The sequence below is a fragment of the Macaca fascicularis genome, chromosome 9 (genome assembly GCF_037993035.2).
Source record: "Macaca fascicularis isolate 582-1 chromosome 9, T2T-MFA8v1.1".
Classification (NCBI taxonomy): Eukaryota; Metazoa; Chordata; class Mammalia; order Primates; family Cercopithecidae; genus Macaca; species Macaca fascicularis.
In genome coordinates, this window is record NC_088383.1 from 4759820 (window position 1) to 4769965 (window position 10146).

Consider the following 10146-nt stretch of genomic DNA (forward strand, 5'->3'; position numbering starts at 1 on the left):
CAGCGATGGTAAAGACACATAGAGAAGAAGTGACATCATGAAGCTGATTCTGTTCTTTTGGCTTTGTGTTTAGCTAATGCCGAACAGAGCGGTGAGTCATGCAGTCCTGTGACCAGCCAGGCGCTTTTCCAATCAGAGCCTGTTAAGATCTTTGACAACAGAACCTGTAGTTGTTTGAAGAGGAGGTTTCACTAGTGACCTGTACCCTTGGTAATAACAGGCTTTATAGTTAACAAAATGTGTTCTCTCCCTACTTAATAACAAAACACCAATCATGAGATAATGCTTAGCAAAGCTGACTCATTTCCTCCTTTACAGATGAAAGGAGTTGTCCAAGAAATGACAATCTCCCAGGGGAATTTTCCTTCAGGTCATTACGAGAGTCTCTTTAAAGCATGGTGGACTGTAACATTAGGTTGTCAGTTACTAGGTATATTAAAAAGTAAATTTTATTATGAAATAATATCATACATTTAAAGCCCGGTCCAATTTTCTCTTGAAATATGTGAGAATTGCTGATTTCAGATGCGATTCAGAAGAAATAGCTCGACTTGTATAATCAGGTGTCCAGAAGATTGAAATTTCTGTTTTATTAAAATGTGGACTTAACGTTTGCTTTCCTTTTTGTTTTCAGCCAAGCAAGGTTTGGAGATTCTGCAGCTGTCACCCCCAGCGTCTCTGTAGGATAGCCTCGTGCCCCTCTTCACCCAGGTCTGCAGGAGGGTGGCAGCGCGGCTTGAGAAGGCTGGGTGGTGGAGCTCAGAGGCGTGCAGTGTTCCCACCACACTGCGGTGGCTCAACTGCCCGGGCTGTGGGGTTTCCAGCTGGGTCATGTTGACTTGAACCGACTCAGCAGGCGGTGACCTCCTGGAGCACCTGAAGCCTTCAGAGAAATATGATGGAAAACCAAGAGGCCTCCACCTCCCTGACTTGCTGCAACCTCCTGGGCTTTGCAGTCGGGCTGCTTTTGCAGATGCACTCCTCAAAGCTAGCTCGGCAGACATTTATTTTTAAATATACAGGAAGCCAAAGACGTTGAGAGAAAAGCCGCCTAATGCATTCCTCCGCTCATCTCCAAAGTCATCGCTAGTTTTCTAGACCCGATTTTCATCGGACTTTCCAAAGACAGAAAGAGCCTCCTCTACATAGGGCTTCCTTCTTTGCCTTCATCTGTAATGTGAGCCTTGCCCTAGGTTGCCTCTTTCTCTACTTGCTCTGTCTGCTTCACAGTTCTCCTGTCATTTCAGCAGTTGTACCATGCTTTTTGTTGTTAGGAAATCACAAATTGTGAAACACATTCAAGTGAGCACATTTAAAAATAACCTAGGCTTCTCTACTATTTAGGTAAGGCCACTTGCTTGTTTGGGGTTGCTAATGGGAATAAGAGGCTATGTGTGATTACCTCTAGAACCTGCTTGTTTGCTCTGAGGAAAGTTTTATTGAACAGCCACAGGCTGCGTTCCAGAACATTGGCCAAACACTTTGCAAATGTGTGCCGTTGGGTCCTAGCACCGTCCACTCCACTTCTGGGAAAGGAATATGCCCTGGGGACAGAGGTCTCTTTGCAGAATGCCAACGTGGGCTGCAAACTCATAAGACTTTTAAGGAGTGGTTGTGGACCCCTGATAAAAGCCCGTTGTCATTTTTAGCTTCTGGAAATCCACAGGTCTCTAATTTTGTAAAAGGTGCTTTCCATGCTTGCGGTCTATTCTCCCAGGGAAATTTAGTCTGAATACTGTGTTGCAGGGTGGTGGTAGGAGGATAATTGCTGATACATTGTGGGCCCAGAATAGATTGGTCACGTTGTATTTCTCTCTTTTCACCCTAACAAATCAGAGACCAATGGTATTGTTCCGAATTTGGAGTCTGAGAGTCTCAACCTCGCCTTATCCTTCACCAGCCAGGACAGCGGCTAGGACTGAAGGTGCGTGTATCCGTGTCTTCCTCCCGGCCACCCTGTTCCCCGCTCTGTCCCTCACTGATCTGTGCATAAATTGGGCAGATCTACTTAAATCTGCTTTACACAGCAGGCTTTTATATAAGCGTTCATTTGAAAACTGAGAGATGTGTAAAGGCTTTTTAGCTTTGTTTTGAGATAGATAGGGTCTCACTCTGTCACCTAGGTTGGAGTGCAGTGGTGGAATCATGGCTCACTGCAGCATCGACCTCCCAGGCTCAAGTGAGTTTCTTGTCTCAGCCTCCTGAGTAGCTGGGACTAAAGGAGCACACCACCACTCCCAGCTAAATTTTTTTCATTTTTATTTTTAGTAGAGACAAGGTCTCACTATGTTGCCCAGGCTGGTCTCAGACTCCTAGCTCCAAGTGATCCTCCTGCCTCAGCCACCCAAAGCATTGGGATTTCAGATGCCTGGCGCATAAATGCCTATAGATGTTGAAAAGGGAAGGGAACGTGAAGGAAGTTCCTCACCTGGGCACTCAGAGGAGGTCCCTCAGGCAGGGAATGGACAAGGTATACGAGCCAGCTCACATCTGTGGTTCCTCCTTAGGCTCATGGAAGCTCGTCCATAAGGCATAGATTGGTTCATGATAGCGATCAGGAGTATTGTCTTGGTGTCAGGTACCTTGGTGCCTGGCTGCTGTTCTGTACCACGTGGCCTCCAAGGGTGGTTGGGCTCTAGGACTCAGGTGATCTGACTCCTAGATCATCTGAAAAAGAAAACGATGTTGAGGCTTCTTTTTCTCCAGAGCCACCTAAATTTAAAGTCTGAGAGGCTGATAACTACGGCTGCCAATTATGACGTGCTGAGCAGTGTGCTACACAAGTTCCATCCTCTGCCTTGAGTTCTCGTAGCAACCTTCTGATACAGAGAGTCTATTCTTTAACAGAGGAGAAAAGAAATATGAGCTGGTGAACTAGGATGATTTGACCAGACTCACACAGCCGGAGACTATCAACTCAGAACCCAGTCTCCTGGGTCTTGATGTCTTAATCGGTTTGGGATCTTATAACAAAATACCTGAGGCAGGTGGCTTAAACAGCAGACAGTTATTCCTCCCACTTCTGGAACTGGAAATCTGAGAACAGGGTACCAGTGTGGTGGGTTTTGCGTGAGGATTCTGTTCCTGGCTTGGGGATGACTGCTTTCCCACTGTCTTCTCACGTGGCACAGAAAGAAGCAAGCCTCCTGTGGTTCCTTTAGAATCCCATCTCAAGGCCGTCATTCTCCTGACCTCATCTAAACCTTCCCCCTCCCAAAGGCGGAACCTCCTAATACATCACCTCAGGAGGTAGGGCTTCGGCATAGGCCTTTGGCCCAGGGGGGTTGGGGACAGACATTCAGTCCATAGCACTTGGGTTTGCAATCCATGCCTTAACCGTAGACCTTCACAGCCTTGCTCAGCATAGAAAAATCTCAGTGTGATCTGACAAACACCATCATGAGGCCAGCAGAGCTTCCCCGTATGAGAGGATGGAGGTAGGCAGGTGAGCCGTAACTGCCCAAACAAGGCCTCACCCTTTGGTTAACGGGTTGATGGTATTCGCTTTCCCTCGAGCTTCACACTTGAGGTTCAAGAGCTTGTTCCCAGCCTGGTGAGGTAGCTCATGCCTGTAATCCTAGCACTTGGGGAGGTCTAGGTGGGAGGATCACTTGAGGCCAGGAGTTTGCAACCAGCCTATGGGCCACATAACAAGACCCCATCTCCACAAAATTAAATTTTTTAAAAAGTTAGCTAGGTACGGTGGTGCTCACCTGTGGCCCCAGTTACCAGGGAGGTTGAGGTGGGAGGATCTCTTGCCCCCAGGAGGTCGAGGCTGCAGTGAGCTTTGATGGCACCACTGTACTCCAGCCTGGGCGACAGAGCGAGACCTCGTCTAAAAAAAAAAGTTTGCTTTCTTCCTCTCGACCTAAATACTTTCTTCTTCTCAAAAACCAAGACGACTTTCCCCTTCGCCCTCTCAGTGATACCCCGATATGTCCCCTCTGTTGGGTGTTCCCAGGCGCTGCCCCGCTTCTGCCCTCCCTGCCTCAGGCAGGTCTGGGCTCTGCCTCCAACCTTTCCTCCCTCCAGTCATGCTCTCCCCTCTCCGTCTCTCAAGACTTCTGCACACAGTGACCCGGTCAGTCTTAAAATGCTGCTTCAAAAATGTCACTTAGTGAAAGTCTTCCCACTCATCTTAGTCTATTCCAATCTCATTGACTCTTTCACCCATCATTTTATTCAACAAATGTCTAAGAACACATTTAGGCACGGGTGTTTCACTGCCAAGCAACATGAACGTGCGTCTGCCTGAACATATCATTTTAATTAAACATGCAAAGTCATTTTCAATACAAGAGCAAAATACTATCTCCTTAAGAGACACAGAATCAGAAAGTACTTAGGCACGTGCACGTTTCTGCACTGCACTCATCCATTCTCCAGCCAAACAGCAGTTAGTGAGCGCCTACTGTGTGCAGAGCAATATGTTCTCTGCACTGGGATTGCAACATGAGTAAACAAACAAAATCTCCGCTCTTGTGAGCTTGGATTTTAGTGCAGAGCTGAGGGGAAGAACCATGTCAGTTGAATGTATATGCGAGCTATGTAGGAGATCCCTGATGTATAGTAATTTTAAAATAAATAACAATAACAGAAAAGTCATTTCTAGTAGCTCTTGACTAACAAACAGCCTTTTGAAATTGTGTGTGTGTGAAGTCTTAAAGATTTTAGTCCCTATTTGTTGTGTGTTTTTTTGGTTTTTTTTCTTTTGCTGTTTTTAGTTGTTTGAATGCAAAACAAAGGCTTGGAGTGCATGGGAACACATTTTAGGGGTGCCGCAGCTGGAAGTCAGCCTCTGAGGGTCTCCTGCAAGACTCAGGCTTGGACGTGAGTAGTGGCCTCCAAGGGCCTGGACCTCACACAGCTCAAGTGATACCAGCCCAGCTCTTTGCCAAGCTTCCTCTAGACAATACGGCCTGTATTCCTCTAGACAATACATTCCTAGACAATACGGACTGAATCATGTCCCCTCAAATCCATATATTGAAGTCCTAACCCTAAATGTGACTGTATTTGGAGACAGGGCATTTAAGGAGGTCATTCAGGTTAAATGATGTCATAAGGTCGGGTCCCTAATCCAACAAGACTGGTGTCCTCACAAGAAGAGGAAGAAGACCAGCGATCTCTTTCTCTCCCACGCACACAAAGGGAAGGCCATGTGAGGACACTGAGAAGGTGGCCCTTTGAATCCAAGGGGAGAGGCCTTGTCAGACATCAACACTGCTGGCACCTCAATCTTGGACTTTCCATCTCCAGAACTGAGAGGAAATGCATTTTTCTTTTGGTTGAAGCGCCCAGGCTGCGGTGTTCTGTTTCAGCAGCCTGAGCTGCCGAAGAAGGGGTTGTTTCAAGCACCTGATCCACCTGCCTTGGTCTCCCAAAGTGCTGAGGTTTCAGGGATGTGCCACCATGCCCAGCCTAATTTTTACTTTATCATAGAAACAGGGACTCACTACGTTGCCCCTGCTGGTCTTGAACTTCAGGGTTCAAGCAATCTTTCTACCTTGACCTCCCAGATTGCCAGGATTACAGATGTGAGCCACCGTGCCCAGCCAGGCAAGGTTCTTAATATCTATGAGCCACAGTTTCCTTATTTGTAAACTTAAGGTTGCACTTTGTTAGATGACTGCGTGTTATGATCTGGAGGTATGTTTCTCTCCAAAATTCATATTTTGAAAGCTAACTCCCATGAAGATTAAGAGTGGGATTTTTGGGAAGTGATGAAGTCATGAAGGTGAGGTACCCATGAATGGGGTTAGTACCCTGATAAAAGGGCTTGAGGGAGGGTGTTTGCCTCTCCCACCATGAGAAGATGCAGAGAAGGTACCATCTATGAGAAACAGGCCCTGACCTGCTCGAAAATCTGCTGCCTCTTTGATCTGTCCAGCCTCCAGGATTGTGAGCAATGCATTTCTGTGGTTCATAAATTGCCTAATAGTCTGAAGTATTTTGCTATAGAAGCCCCAGTAGATGAAGACACTCCAGGAATAGCCCTGCTCAGCTCTCATTTGCTGTGTGTTTCTCATCCACATTGAATCTGGGCTTGGCCAGCGGGACTTCGGAACACATGATGCAAACACGGCTCAGCCAGCAGGATGCAAACATTGTTCAAGGGAGGGAGCACAAGACCCCAGAGCCTGGCTGCTTGGGACACAGTTGTGAGCCTCCATTCTGTAAAGAATCTTGGAGAGAAAGATCTTGCAAAGAAAGAGGAACAGCATCCGCTATGCCCGATGCACTCAGCATGCAGGTGAGCCCTTCGTCCCTGCCAGCCAGCACACTGACTGCAGCCGCAGTGTGAGCTCAGGCTTCACACACAGGTCTAAGCAGAAAATTCACAGGTGTGTGGAAAATACCCAGGTATTATTGGCTTAAGCTACTAACGTTGGGGCAGCGGGAGAAAACGGAAACACACATCCACTTTTCCATATTGCTACTAGGAGGAACTGCAAGACTGTGAGACCCCTGGGACAGAGCAAGTGCTCAAAAAGACTATAGTTGTCATTGCTATTTTCCATTGTACGAGATAGACGCAGGAAAAGGGCTTGTCAATTAGAGAAAAAGTCAGCACTTACCTTCTTAGCACCTACAATCTGTTTAGAGCCATGTGCTCTGGGGTTTTCCTTTAAGAAAATTACATTCTCGTCCAGGCACAAGGGCTCACACCTAGAATCCCAGCACTTTGGGAGGCCAAGGCAGGAGCATCTCTTGAGGCCAGGAGTTGGAGATCAGCCTGGCCAACACGGCAAAACCCCATCTCTCTCTACTAAATATACAAAAATTAGCCGGGTGTGGTGGCATGTCTGTAATCCCAGCTACTAGGGAGGCTGAGGCAGGGGAATTGCCTGAACTCGGGAGGTGGAGGTTGTAGTATGTCGAGATCATGCCACTGCACTCCAGCCTGGGCAACAGAGTGAGACTTGGTCTCAAGAAAGAAAAAAAAGAAAAAGAACAAGAAAAATATTGCATTCTACAATGGAGTATCATTCAGCCACAAAATAGAACAACATCCTGCCATTTGCAGTCGTACGGATGGGACTGGAGGTCATGATGTTAGGTGAGTTAAGCCAAACACGGAAGATAGATATTGCATATTCTCACTCGTCTGTGGGAGCTCGGAAAGCGGACCTCGTGGAGGCAGAGGGTAGAATGGTGGTTAGCAGAGGCTGGGAAGGGAAGCAGGGAAAGGAGGATGGAGAGATGTTGGTTAATGGACACCAAAGTACAGGGAAATAGAAGAAATAGGTTCCAGTATTTGATAGTATGGCAGGGAAATTATATTAGGCTGGTGCCATTAAAAGTGACACTGAACAGATTAAAAGTAACATTAAAAGTAATGGCAAAAACAGCAATTACTTTTGCACCAACCTCATCATTAAGAATTATTTGTTGTGTATTTCAAAATAACTATTTTGAATATTTTGAATATTTTGAACTATTTTGAATAATGTGAAAAAAGATAAATGTTTGAGCTGATGGATATCCTAGTTATCCTGATTTGATTATTACACATGGTATACATGTATCAAAATATATGCACCTCATAAATATGTACAACAATAATATATCAATAAATATTTTTTAAAAATGTTAAAAAGAGTAAGTGATTAAAAATTACATTCTGGTTAACATACTTAAGATGATCAATGCATTTATTGCCCTGGGCTATCAACAAATGATCAGGGACCCCTCTCTATGAAACATATCAAATAAGTGCACATTTTGAAAATCGGAAATCAGTAACAGTATCAATTTTCTGGAAAAACTTTAGAGAAAATGTATCCCTTGATCAAGGTCCTGAATGGCAGGAAATATTTCAATAATGCTAATGCTAATGATACTATTAACATTTGACATTTATCGATAATGTATCATGTGCTGGGAATGAAAAGAAGCACTTTACATGCAATGTCAGATGTAATCCTTTCCTCAGCCTGATGAGGCCGACTTTATTTTATGTGCATTGTGCAAACGCGGACACAGAATGACAGGGAAGTAAAGAAGCTCTGCGATTTGTTCAGTGTTACTCCGCTGGCCAGTGGTAGAGCTGGGCTTTGGCCCCGGGCTGCCTAATTCCGATACAGGCATTCTTCTTTTGGACAGAGAGGCTGGTAGATAAATTAAATGCATGTATACTCTAAGAAAAATCATTCTAAAGTTGAAGGGAGAGTTAATTGGTACCACTGTTATGAGTCTAACTGGACCTGTATTCTAAAATATTTTTATATATGTATAATATACATAAAAAGATACATAAATCAGTATATTTATATATATAAAATGATGGATTATATATAAAATTATATATATTACTATATATATAATGATGGATTAATATATCTATTTTGAGATGGAGTTTTGCTCTTGTTGCCCGACCTGGTCAATATATTAACAGAAAGTTCTTTTAATAATTAAAGACATGGTGGCAGGGCACGGTGACTCATGCCCGTAATTGCAGCACTTTGGGAGGCCAAGGTCGGTGGATCCCTTGAGGTCAAGAGTTTAAGACCAGTCTGGCCAACATGGTGAAACCCCATCTCTACTAAAAGTATAAAAAATTAGCCTGGCATGGTGGTGGGCCCCTGTAATCCCAGCTACTTGGGAGGCTGAGGCACAAGAATTGCTTGAACCTGCGAGGCAGAGGTGCGAGAACCAAGATTGCACCACTACACTTCAGCCTGGGTGATAGAGCGAGACCCTGTCTCCGTTAATAATAATAATAGACATATACCCTACAGTTCTAAAGCAAAATAATAGAAACAATGGCAGGCCGGGTGCTGTGGCTCATGCCTGTGAGCTGGGCATGGTGGCGGGCGCCTGTAATCCCAGCTACTTGGGAGGCTGAGGCAGGAGAATCGCTTGAACCTGGGAGGCAGAGGTTGCAGTGAGCTGAGATTGCACCACTGCACTCCAGCCTGGGTGAAAGAGCAAGACTCCATCTCAAAAATAAAATAAATAAAATAAAATAAAATAAAATAAAATAGAAATAAAAATGATGGCACATATGTAATTGTGTGCTGCATGGCAGGCTCTGATCGTAGAGTGCTACACAGTATGTACTTTTTTTTCTTCCCAGCGGCCCTATGCTATAGCTTCCATTATTTTCTCCACTTCACAGATAATTTAACCTGCTACAGAGAAGTTACGCCAATGTCCAAGGTTACAGGCCCGAAGAAATCATGGGTCAGTATTCAAAGCCAGGTGGCCACCTCCCACCGGGCGTCCTTACCGGAGAGCTCGATAGTTCCGTGAGCTGTTTCAAAATAGGAATTCAAATATCGGCAGAAGCAGGAGACGGAAAAGCATGCTCGGATTGCTAGATGACCTCTCATGTATGCTATGTCTCGTGCTGAGCAATGTTTTCTCCCTAAACCCTTACAGCAATTCCATGAAGCAGGCGCTGCTGTGATCCCTTCAAAGATAAGGATATTGAAGTTCAGAGAATTAGTGATCCCGGATCTAGTTAAGAAAATGGGATTTGAAGCAAGACATTCTAACACAATGTAGACTCACTCGATTTTCTTTGGTCTTTTAAAAATTAATTGTATTAATAAAAGTCCTACATGCATGTAGTATGAAAGAAAACAGTTGTTTTACGTGGTCTATTATGAAAAAAGACTCGCTTCTAGCCTTGCTCTAATAGTTCCTCCTTCTAGGGGTAACTATTTTCAAATCTCTTAACAGGCTCTCTTGGTCTCTCTCTCTCTCTCTCTCTCTCTCTCTCTCTCTCTCTGTCTGTCTGTCTCAACAGAGTCTTGCTGTGTCACCCAGGCTGGAATGCAGTGGCATGATCTCAGCTCACAGCAACTTCCGCCTCCCAGGTCCAAACAATTATCCAACCTTAGCCTCCTGAGTAGCTGGGATTGCAGGCACGCACCACCATGCTTGGCGAATTTTTGTATTTTTTTTTTTTTTTTTTTTTTTAGTAGAGATGAGGTTTCACCATGTTGGCCAGGCTGGTCTTGAACTTCTGGCCTCAGGTGATCCGCCCGCCTCAGCCTCCCAAAGTGTTGGGATTACAGGCGTGAGCCACGTGCCCGGCCATTCTCTTGGTATTTCTAACACAGCTCGAAAAGCCATCCTGGCATTACTATCTTTTGAGTTTCCAGTTCTAGGCATCATCTATTGAAGTCCCACATTGGG

General features: G+C 45.0%; 1 long non-coding RNA gene across 11 annotated transcripts; it reads left to right on the forward strand.

Annotated features, from left to right (window-relative positions):
- Window positions 1–314: 314 nt before the first annotated feature.
- Window positions 315–9588, forward strand: LOC107130747 (uncharacterized). 11 transcript variants are annotated; one of them, XR_012417384.1, is made up of 4 exons: window positions 315–1344; window positions 1837–1924; window positions 4725–9186; window positions 9385–9588. It is a non-coding gene; the product is annotated as an uncharacterized lncRNA (long non-coding RNA). The 11 variants fall into 11 exon arrangements; XR_012417383.1 differs by having other exon boundaries at window positions 4725–7060; window positions 9122–9588; XR_012417385.1 differs by having other exon boundaries at window positions 4725–6253; window positions 9122–9588.
- Window positions 9589–10146: the final 558 nt, after the last annotated feature.